The following is a 12,746-nucleotide window of genomic DNA, read 5'->3' on the forward strand; positions in this document are numbered from 1 at the left end:
AATAGTTTTGAGGAGTTTATTATTTATTAATGTTTGTTGGGTCTAACAAACTATTAATAAATAATAGTATAAATAGTTATCAATTAATACGATCAGAGTTAATCTAGAGGAGATTAGTTAATGATTGAAGTACTGTAAAAGATATTAATCAAATTGAATTGGTTAATAATTTCGAAGAGTATTAATTAACTGAATCAACGTACATAGAAAAAACTTATTTGAGATAATAATACTTGGTATTGGGGATTTATTATAACTTTTTATTATTAAAATATAAATGAAAATATTGTTGCAGAGTGACGAATGTAGTCATTATAGATTTATTAATAAGATTCCCAATATAGCTTGTTATTAAATATTAACAAGTTATTATTATTGAACTATGAATATGAATATTTGTGTACTAGATTATACTTGACTTTTAATTTACAGAATTTTAGTTAGTTATTAGTCAACTGATATTAATTAGAACGTTGCTATGGTTATGCAATTATTAATTAAATCAATTAATGAGAGTTAATTAGATTTAATTAATAATTAAGCTATATAATAAAAATTTTAATTGATATGATTCTTTTAGCAAAGTTGCAAAGTAATTACATTGAAGTTGATAAGTCTTATTCTAATGACTTGAATAATGACTTAGATATTTTAATGGTTATTAGTGATGATTTAATTGTTATAATGATTAAATTAAAAGGCTCAAACTTTAGTAGTATTTAAATAAGTTTTACTTGAGAACCATTAGAATGTTAAAGAGTCATGGATTGTGTACCTATGTTGATTGATTTAATTGATCATTTTATTAAAGTTATAATCTTCTTATTCGAAGATTGATAATTGGTCCTCTTATAATATAATGAATAATGATCTTAGAAAAGTTGAAAGGTTAATCAATTAGAATATGAATCATGATTAAATATAGAGGATAATTTAATTAAACGTCAATGATGATCAGTTTAGTGAATATTTATCCTTAAATTATTCTTAGAATGTAATTTTTAATAATGGAAAGAATAATGTTATTGGGGAACAAATGGGTTGACTTGTAGGTCAAATGATGAAACTTATACTTTTGAAGTATACTTGCAAACAGAAATCTAGAAACACCTACACATTATTCAACTATGTGAATTTAGTAAACCAAAACATGTGTTTCCATCGTGTATTCTATATGCTTCTTGTTTTGAATTTTGAGTTGACTAGTGTTGACTAGTCTTAAGTTGTTACCAGAGGCTCGAGGGTTATGAGATGTGTTGGCATATTGATTTTATTTGGTCTCGATCTTTATAAGCCCAACCATGGTAATGTGATCATATGCTCTATGAAATGTTTGTATTTACTGATTGTTATAGTTGAGATTCTTATGTATCTGAGACACTTGAGCTAATCATTTTTGAGTCATCGATCAGTTATCCTTGGTTTATTTTTTAGTCACCATGATGGGACTGAAATGTGAATTTATTTCTTGATGATGTCATGTTGTGACATGTTTTGACTCAACCATTTTGGAGTCTTTGATCAGTATGATTTTGAGATATTCTTGGTTGCTTGTTGAGAACCAATAGATATTGTGATTTATTTTGAGATATAATTTGGTTATTGAGAACCAATGGATACTTATGATTATCAGTGATGCCTTCAGTTGCCAATAGAGAACTGTTGTGGTCATGATTTTCTATGGATGCTTTTTCAGATGCTCATGGAGATTTGATGATTCTTATCTTGGTGATTTGATGATTCTTATTATGGATATTTGATGCTTTTATCATAGATATTTGATGATTCTTTTTATGGATTATCTTTTGAATTTTCTTTACAGTCGCTTGTACAGGACTGTGGTGATTTTATGATTTCATGAGCTTAGGGTAGATAATCTACCTGTAGTGTCAAAAAGTGACTTGCAATGGGGGCTGAGGCACTAAGTGGCTGCCAGGGTAACTCATTGTAAGTTTGGTTAATAAGTGATAACATTTACACACTAAATAGAGATTAAATGAACCTAAAAAGATAATTGTTTTGATGTTATCACCCATGCCTTGAGCGCTTGTACAGGCTAGGATTAGAGTAGTGAGAAAGCATGGTTGCGACCATGCATTCCGTAGTATGCCTCGTCAGTATGAGAGGATACTAGTGGCCGCATGAGATCAATATGAACCTGTCAAGTTTAGCTAACTGCCAAGGTAACTTGTATGTGATAAATGTGATAACACTTTCTTGCTTGCAGAGTAGATTTCCTACATGTCATTGTGTGCCTTTGAGAATTAGATGTCGATTTTGTGTGTGTTGGAACCTTTGAGTTAGTGTATTTTTAGGATTCCTAGACTTATAGAAATTTATGCTATGTGGTTTTAATAGCATGTTTGGGACTTGAGATTATCTCCTCAACACGGTGGGAGTGGACCACTTAGGTACCACGTGGTCGGGTGGTAATGTATTTTCCATTCTTATCATTTGAGATATGTCTGAGACATCGTGGCTGGAGTATTCTTGGTTGGTATTTATCTTCATCATTATGATAGATGATATATCTTATGATGGATGTATTTACTAGTATGTTTCTTAAATTGATGATTTACATATGTTAGATGATGTTATCTTATGCTTTACTTTGCATGTTAGTAGGATGTTTTAGGAGTGACATTCCTACTATAATAATATCGATGATCTCTTCAGTGCTTTAGAATGTTATGCACAGAGGGATGGCTAGGATCCACGATGGTCTAATGATGCTATTTACGGTTGGGAGGAACCGTGCACTTAGTTATTAATATTTGTGATTTATGGTTATCTCTTATGATGGATGTTTATATCTTTATGATGATAATGTATCATGTATGATATGTGGTTTCATTTACTTTAATTGCATCATGGATTAGTATTGGATGATGATGTTCTTTATTTACACAGATGTATGTTCTTTAAGCTTTTCATACCCTGTGATATGTACAGTGGATAATTGAGCGATTGAAAATGTAATTTATAAACATTGGATATATCATTGTTATTTCATAATGATGAGATGTTAGATGAATAGTTAATTTAGATGTGATTCACCATTAAGGGATCTTTAAAGAATGTAATCTGTTATGTTATGTTTACTTTCAGTTGGATGTTACTATTGCTTCCACAAGTTTTGTGAATGGTTTATATTTCATGTTTAAAAAAAAAAAAATTGTTTGGCAAACTTAGTAAAATTTTAAGTTAATTCTTTACATCCCTTGGCAGGGCATTACAAATTAAAGGGAGTAAAATAAGGAGTTAATTGATTCAATTTGAGTAGAAAAAGGAGTTAACTGATTTAACTCAATTTTGATCAATAATGAACTGAAAATTTCCTTTTTTGAACTGAAGAGAGATTTTGTTGAGATATTTAATTTAATAAAATGAGATATGCTCTCATAATTACTTTTTCTATTTAATTAAATAATCTTTAATTAATTAGCGACACTTTTCTTATTTAATTAAATAACTTCATTTAATTAATTAAGAATGGCTTCTCATTTAATTAAATAACTTTGTTTAATTAATTAGAAGAAAGTACTCCATTTAATTAAATAATTTCGTTTAATTATTTCAAAATTCTTTTCAAAACTAGTCAACTCAAGTCAATCGTGGTTAAATTTGGTCAACTAATGGTCAAACTTAATCTTTGTGTATGTAAATATGAGCAAATGTGAGTATGAATTCCAGTAACAATTCGATGCAAATTCTCATTCAACCTTTCAAAATGAAAAGATGAGGGTCTCTTAAATAGACTTTCTTGGAATTTATCAACGATTGAGATCGATTTCAATCAACGGTCAGCATTAAAGGTGAAGTTTAGTCATAAAAGAAGATTTCCAAATTAAAGGGAGTTAACAGATTTAATTTGAGTAAAATAATGAGTTAACTGCTCCAATTTGAGTAGAAAAAAGAGTTAACTGATTTAACTAATTTTTTATCAATAGTGAACTAAAAATATTCCTTTTTCAACTAAAGAGAGATTTTGTTGACATATTTAATTTAATAAAATGAGATATGCTCTCATAACTATTTTTTCTATTTAATCAAATAATATTTAATTAATTAGAGACACTTTTCTTATTTAATTAAATAACTTCATTTAATTAATTAGGAATGGCTTCTCATTTAATTAAATTTCTTTGTTTAATTAATTAGAAGTAAGTACTCCATTTAATTAAATAATTTCGTTTAATTATTTCCAAAAAAATTTCGAAACTAGTCAACTCAAGTCAACCGTGGTTAAATCTAGTCAACTTTTGGTCAAACTTAATCTTTGCGTATGTGAATATGAGCAAATGTGAGTATGAATTCTAGCAACAATTCGATGCAAATTCTCATTCAACCTTTCAAAATGAAGAGACGAGGGTTTCTTAAATAGACTTTCTTGAAATTCATCAACAGTTGAGATCGATTTCAATCAACGGTCAGGATTAAAGGTGAAGTTCAGTCATAAAGGGAGATTTCTAAATTAAAGGGAGTTAACAGATTTAATTTGAGTAAAATAAGGAGTTAACTGATTCAATTTGAGTAGAAAAAGGAGTTAACTGATTTAACTCATTTTTGATCAATAGTGAACTGAAAATTTTCCTTTTTGAACTGAAGAGAGATTTTGTTGAGATATTTAATTTAATAAAATGAGATATGCTCTTGTAATTACTTTTACTATTAAATTAAATAATCTTTAATTAATTAGAGACACTTTTCTTATTTAATTAAATAACTTCATTTAATTAATTAGGAATGGCTTCTCATTTAATTAAATAACTTTATTTAATTAATTAGAAGTAAGTACTCCATTTAATTAAATAATTTAGTTTATTTATTTCAAAATTCTTTTCAAAACTAGTCAACTCAAGTCAACCAAGGTTAAATCTGGTCAACTTTTGGTCAAACTTAATCTTTGTGTATGTAAATATGAAAAAATGTGAGTATGAATTTCAGCAACAATTCGATGCAAATTCTTATTCAACTTTTCAAAATGAAGAGATGAGGGTCTCTTAAATAGACTTTCCTAGAATTCATCAACGGTTGAGATCGATTTCAATCAACGGTCAGGATTAAAGGTGAAGTTCAGTCATAAAAGGAGATTTCCAAATTAAAGGGAGTTAATAGATTTAATTTGAGTAAAATAAGGAGTTGACTGATTCAATTTGAGTAAAAAAAGGAGTTAACTAATTTAACTCATTTTTTATCAACAGTGAATTGAAAATTTCATTTTTTCAACTGAAGAGAGATTTTGTTCAGATATTTAATATAATAAAATGAGATATGCTCTTATAATTACTTTTCCTATTTAATGAAATAATCTTTAATTAATTAGAGACACTTTTCTTATTTAATTAAATAACTTCATTTAATTAATTAGGAATGGCTTCTAATTAAATTAAATAACTTTATTTAATTAATTAGAAGTAAGTACTCCATTTAATTAAATAATTTTGTTTAATTATTTCAAAATTCTTTTCGAAACTAGTCAACTCAAGTCAACCATGGTTAAATCTGGTCAACTTTTGGTCAAACCTGATATTTGCGTATGTGAATATGAGCAAATGTGAGTATGAATTCCAGCAACAATTTGATGCAAATTCTCATTCAACCTTTCAAAATGAAGAGATGAGGGTCTCTTAAATAGACTTTCCTAGAATTCATCAATGGTTGAGATTGATTTCAATCAACGGTCAGGATTAAAGGTGAAGTTCAGTCATAAAGAGAGATTTCCAAATTAAAAGGAGTTAACAGATTTAATTTGAGTAAAATAAAGAGTTAACTGGTTCAATTTGAGTAGAAAAAGGAGTTAACTGATTTAACTCGGTTTTGTTCAATAGTGAACTGAAAATTTCCCTTTTTGAACTTAAGAGAGATTTTGTTGAGATATTTAATTTAATAAAATAAGATATGCCCTCGTAATTACTTTTTTTATTTAATTAAATAATCTTTAATTAATTAGAGACACTTTTGTTACATTTAATTAATTAGGAATGGCTTCTTATTTAATTAAATATCTTTATTTAATTAATTAGAAATAAGTACTCCATTTGATTAAAGAATTTCATTTAATTATTTCAAAATTCTTTTCGAAACTAGTCAACTCAAGTCAACTGTGCTTATATTTGGTCAACTTTTGGTCAAACTGGATTTTTGTGTATGTGAATATGAGCGAATGTGAGTATGAATTCCAGCAGTAATTCGATGCAAATTCTCATCAACCTTTCAAAATTAAGAGATGAGGGTCTCTTAAATAGACTTTCTTGGAAGTCATCAATGGTTGAGATCGATTTCAATCAACGGTTAGGATTAAAGGTGAAGTTCAGTCATCAAGGGAGATTTTCAAATTAAAGGGAGTTAATAGATTTAATTTGAGAAAAATAAGGAGTTAACTGATTCAATTTGAGTAGAAAAATGAGTTAACTGATTTAACTAATTTTTGATCAATAGTGAACTGAAAATTTCCCTTTTTGAACTAAATAGAGATTTTGTTGAGATATTTAATTTAATAAAATGAGATATGCTCTCGTAATTACTTTTTTTTTTAACTAATTTTTGATCAATAGTGAACTGAAAATTTCCCTTTTTGAACTAAAAAGATATTTTGTTGAGATATTTAATTTAATAAAATGAGATATGCTCTCGTAATTACCTTTTCTATTTAATTAAACAATCTTTAATTAATTAATGACACTTTTCTTATTTAATGAAATAACTTCATTTAATTAATAAGGAATGGCTTCTCATTTAATTAAATAACTTTGTTTAATTAATTAGAAGTAAGTACTCCATTTAATTAAATAATTTTGTTTAATTATTTCAAAATTCTTTTCTAAACTTGACAACTCAAGTCAATCGTTGTTAAATTTGGTCAACTTTTGGTCAAACTTGATCTTTGCGTATGTGAATATGAGCAAATGTGAGTATGAATTCCAGAAACAATTCGATGCAAATTCTCATTCAACCTTTCAAAATGAAGAGATGAGGGTCTCTTAAATAGACTTTCCTGGAATTCATCAACGGTTGAGATCGATTTCAAAGAAACGGTCAAGGTTTAAAGGTGAAGTTCAGTCATAAAGGGAGATTTCCAAATTAAAGGGAGTTAACAGATTTAATTTGAGTAAAATAAGGAGTTAACTGATTCAATTTGAGTAGAAAAAAGAGTTAACTGATTTAACTAATTTTTGATCAATAGTGAACTAAAAATTTTCCTTTTTCAACTCAAGAGAGATTTTGTTGAGATATTTAATTTAATAAAATGAGACATGCTCTCATAATTATTTTTTCTATTTAATCAAATAATATTTAATGAATTAAAGACACTTTTCTTATTTAATTAAATAACTTCATTTAATTAATTAGGAATGGCTTATCATTTAAATAAATAACTTTGTTTAATTAATTAGAAGTAAGTAGTCCATTTAATTAAATAATTTCTTTTAATTCTTTTCAAATTCTTTTCAAAACTAGTCACCTCAAGTCAACCGTGGTTAAATCTGGTCAAGTTTTGGTGAAACTTAATCTTTGCATATGTGAATATGAGCAAATGTGAGTATGAATTCCAGCAACAATTCGATGCAAATTCTCATTCAACCTTTCAAAATGAAGAGATGAGGGTCTCTTAAATAGACTTTCTTGGAATTCATCTACGGTTCAGATCGATTTCAATCAACGATCAGGATTAAAGGTGAAGTTCAGTCATAAAGGAAGATTTCCAAATTAAAGGGAGTTAACAGATTTAATTTGAGTAAAATAAGGAGTTAACTGATTCAATTTGAGTAGAAAAAGGAGTTAACTAATTTAACTCATTTTTTATCAATAGTGAACTGAAAATTTTCCTTTTTAAACTGAAGAGAGATTTTGTTGAGATATTTAATTTAATAAAATGAGATATGCTCTCGTAATTACTTTTACTATTTAATTAAATAATCTTTAATTAATTAGAGACACTTTTCTTATTTAATTAAATAACTTCACTTAATTAATTAAGAATAGCTTCTCATTTAATTAAATAACTTTATTTAATTAATTAGAAGTAAGTACTCCATTTAATTAAATAATTTAGTTTATTTATTTCAAAATTATTTTCGAAACTAGTCATCTCAAGTCAACTGTGGTTAAATCTGGTCAACTTTTGGTCAAACTTGATCTTTGCGTATGTGAATATGAGCAAATGTGAGTATGAATTCCAGCAAGAATCCGATGCAAATTCTCATTCAACTTTTCAAAATGAAGAGATGAGGGTCTCTTAAATAGACTTTCCTGGAATTCATCGACCGTTGAGATCGATTTCAATCAACGGTCAGGATTAAAGGTGATGTTTAGTCATAAAATGAGATTTTCAAATTAAAGGGAGTTAATAGATTTAATTTGAGTAAAATAAGAAGTTAACTGATTCAATTTGAGTAGAAAAAGGACTTAATTGATTTAACTCATTTTTTATCAATAGTGAACTGGAAATTTCCTTTTTTGAACTGAAGAGAGATTTTGTTGAGATATTTAATTTAATAAAATGAGATATGCTCTCATAATTACTTTTTCTGTTTAATGAAATAATCTTTAATTAATTAGAGACACTTTTCTTATTTAATTAAATAACTTCATTTAATTAAATTAAGAATGACTTCTCATTTAATTAAATAACTTTGTTTAATTAATTAGAAGTAATTACTCCATTTATATAAAAAAATTTGTTTAATTATTTCAAAATTCTTTTCGAAACTAGTCAACTCAGGTAAACCGTGGTTAAATCTGGTCAAATTTTGGTCAAGTTTGATCTTTGCGTATGTGAATATGAGCAAATGTGAGTATGAATTCCAGCAACAATTCAATGCAAATTCTCATTCAACCTTTCAAAATGAAGAGATGAGGGTCTCTTAAATAGTCTTTCCTGGAATTCATCAACAGTTGAGATCGATTTCAATCAATGGTCAGGATTAAAAGTGAAGTTCAGTCATAAAAAGAGATTTCAAAATTAAAGAGAGTTAACAGATCTAATTTCAGTAAAATAAGGAGTTAACTGATTCAATTTGAGTAAAAGTAAGTAATCCATTTAATTAAATAATTTCGTTTAATTATTTCAGAATTCTTTTCGAAACTAGTCAACCGTGGTTAAATCTGGCCAACTTTTGGTCAAACTTGATCTTTGCGTATGTAAATATTAGCAAATGGGAGTATGAATTCCAAAAACAATTTGATGCAAATTCTTATTCAACCTTTGAAAATGAAGAGATGACGGTCTCTTAAATAGACTTTCCTAGAATTCATCAACAGTTGACATCGATTTCAATCAACAGTTAGGATTAAAGGTTAAGTTCAGTCATAAAGGGAGATTTTCAAATTAAAGGGAGTTAACAAATTTAATTTGAGTAAAATATGGAGTTAACTCATTCAATTTGAGTAGAAAAAGGAGTTAACTCTTTTAACTCATTTTTTATCAATAGTGAACTGAAAATTTTCCTTTTTGAATTGAAGAGAGATTTTGTTGAGTTATTTAATTTAATAAAATGAGATATACTCTCATAATTAATTTTTCTATTTAATTAAAAAATCTTTAATTAATTATAGACACTTTTTTTATTTAATTAAATAACTTCATTTAATTAATTAGCAATGGCTTCTCATTTAATTAAACAACTTTGTTTAATTAATTAGAAGTAAGTACTTCATTTAATTAAATAATTTCGTTTAATTATTTCAATTTTTTTTTGAAACTAGTCAACTCAAGTCAATCGTGGTTAAATCTGGTCAACTTTTAGTCAAACTTGATATTTGCGTATGTGAATATGAGCAAATGTGAGTATGAATTCTAGCAACAATTCCATGCAAATTCTCATTCAACCTTTCAAAATGAAGAGATGAGGGTCTGTTAAATAGACTTTCCTGAAATTCATCAACGGTTGAGATTGATTTCAATCAACGGTCAGGATTAAAGGTGAAGTTCAGTCATAAAGGGAGATTTCCAAATTAAAGGGAGTTAACAAATTTAATTTGAGTAAAATAAAGAGTTAACTGGTTCAATTTGAGTAGAAAAAGAAGTTAACTGATTTAACTCAGTTTTGATCAATAGTGAACTGAAAATTTCTGTTTTTGAACTCAAGAGAGATTTTGTTGAGATATTTAATTTAATAAAATGAGATATGCTCTCGTAATTAAAAAATCTTTAATTAATTATAGACACTTTTCTTATTTAATTAAATAACTTCATTTAATTAATTAGGAATGGATTCTCATTTAATTAAATAACTTTGTTTAATTAATTAGAAGTAAGTACTCCATTTAATTAAATAATTTTGTTTAATTATTTTAAAAGTCTTTTCGAAACTAGTCAACTCAAGTCAACCGTGGTTAAATCTGGTCAACTTTTGGTCAAACTTGATCTTTGCGTATGTGAATATGAGAAAATGTGAGTATGAATTCTGGCAACAATTCGATGCAAATTCTCATTCAACCTTTCAAAATGAAGAGATGAGGGTCTCTTAAATAGACTTTCTTGAAATTTATCAATGGTTGATATCAATTTCAATCAATGGTCAGAATTAAAGGTGAAGTTCAGTCATAAAGAGATATTTACAAATTAAAGGGAGTTAACAGATTTAATTTGAGTAAAATAAGGAGTTAACTGATTCAATTTGAGTAGAAAAAGGAGTTAACTGATTTAACTCATTTTTTTATCAATAGTAAACTGAAAATTTCTCTTTTTTGAACTCAAGAGAGATTTTGTTGAGATATTTAATTTAATAAAATGAGATATGCTCTCATAATTACTTTTTCTATTTAATGAAATAATCTTTAATTAATTAGAGACACTTTTCTTATTTAATTAAATAACTTCATTTAATTAATTAGGAATGGCTTCTCATTTAATTAAATAACTTTATTTAATTAATTAGAAGTAAGTACTCCATTTAATTAAATAATTTTGTTTAATTATTTCAAAATTCTTTTTGAAACTAATCAACTCAAGTCAACCGTGGTTAAATCTGGTCAACTTTTGGTCAAACTTGATCTTTGCATATGTAAATATCAGTAAATGTGAGTATGAATTCTAGCAACAACTCGATGCAAATTTTCATACAACCTTTCAAAATGAAGAGATGAGGGTCTCTTAAATAGACTTTCCTGGATTTCATCAATGGTTGAGATCAATTTCAATCAATGGTCAGGATTAAAGGTGAAGTTCAGTCATAAAGGGAGATTCCAAATTTAAGGGAGTTAACAGATATAATTTGAGTAAAATAAGGATTTAATTGATTCAATTTGAGTAGAAAAAAGAGTTAACTCATTTAACTCATTTTTTATCAATAGTGAACTGGAAATTTCCCTTTTTGAACTAAAGAGAGATTTTGTTTAGATATTTAATTTAATAAAATGAGATATGCTCTCATAATTACTTTTTCCATTTAATTAAATAATCTTTAATTAATTAGAGACATTTTTCCTATTTAATTAAATAACTTCATTTAATTAATTAGGAATGGCTTCTCATTTAATTAAATAACATTGTTTAATTAATTAGAAGTAAGTACTCCATTTAATTAAATAATTTCGTTTAATTATTTCAAAAAAAAATTCGAAACTAGTCAAGTCAAGTCAACCGTGGTTAAATCTGGGCAACTTTTGATCAAACTTGATCTTTGCGTATGTGAATATGAGCAAATGTGAGTATGAATTCTAGCAACAATTCGATGCAAATTCTCGTTCAACCTTTCAAAATGAAGACATGAGGGTCTCTTAAATAGACTTTCTTAGATTTCATCAACGGTTGAGATCGATTTCAATCAACGGTCAGGAGTAAAGGTTAAGTTCAGTCATAAAGGGAGATTCCAAATTAAGGGGAGTTAATAGATTTAATTTGAATAAAATAAGGATTTAACTGATTCAATTTGAGTAGAATAAAGAGTTAACTGATTTAACTCAGTTTTTATCAGTAGTGAACTGGAAATTTCCCTTTTTGAATTGAAGAGAGATTTTGTTGAGATATTTAATTTAATAAAATGAGATATGCTCTCATAATTACTTTTTCCATTTAATTAAATAATTTTTAATTAATTAGAGACACTTTTCTTATTTAATTAAATAACTTCATTTAATTAATTAGGAATGGCTTCTCGTTTAATTAAATAACTTTGTTTAATTAATTAGAAGTAAGTACTCCATTTAATTAAATAATTTTGTTTAATTATTTCAAAATTCTTTTCAAAACTAGTCAACTGAAGTCAATCGTGGTTAAATCTGGTCAACTTTTGGTCAAACTTGATCTTTGCGTATGTGAATATGAGCAAATGTGAGTATGAATTCCAGCAACAATTCGATGCAAATTCTCATTCAACCTTTCAAAACGAAGAGATGATGGTCTCTTAAATAGACTTTCCTGAAATTTATCAATGGTTGATATCAATTTCAATCAATGGTCAGAATTAAAGGTGAAGTTCAGTCATAAAGAGATATTTACAAATTAAAGGGAGTTAACAGATTTAATTTGAGTAAAATAAGGAGTTAACTGATTCAATTTGAGTAGAAAAAGGAGTTAACTGATTTAACTCATTTTTTTATCAATAGTAAACTGAAAATTTCTCTTTTTTGAACTCAAGAGAGATTTTGTTGAGATATTTAATTTAATAAAATGAGATATGCTCTCATAATTACTTTTTCTATTTAATGAAATAATCTTTAATTAATTAGAGACACTTTTCTTATTTAATTAAATAACTTCATTTAATTAATTAGGAATGGCTTCTCATTTAATTAAATAA

This window comes from Cupressus sempervirens, chromosome 5 (genome assembly GCF_028749045.1).
Source record: "Cupressus sempervirens isolate cs-2001-9-10 chromosome 5, ASM2874904v1, whole genome shotgun sequence".
Classification (NCBI taxonomy): domain Eukaryota; kingdom Viridiplantae; phylum Streptophyta; class Pinopsida; order Cupressales; family Cupressaceae; genus Cupressus; species Cupressus sempervirens.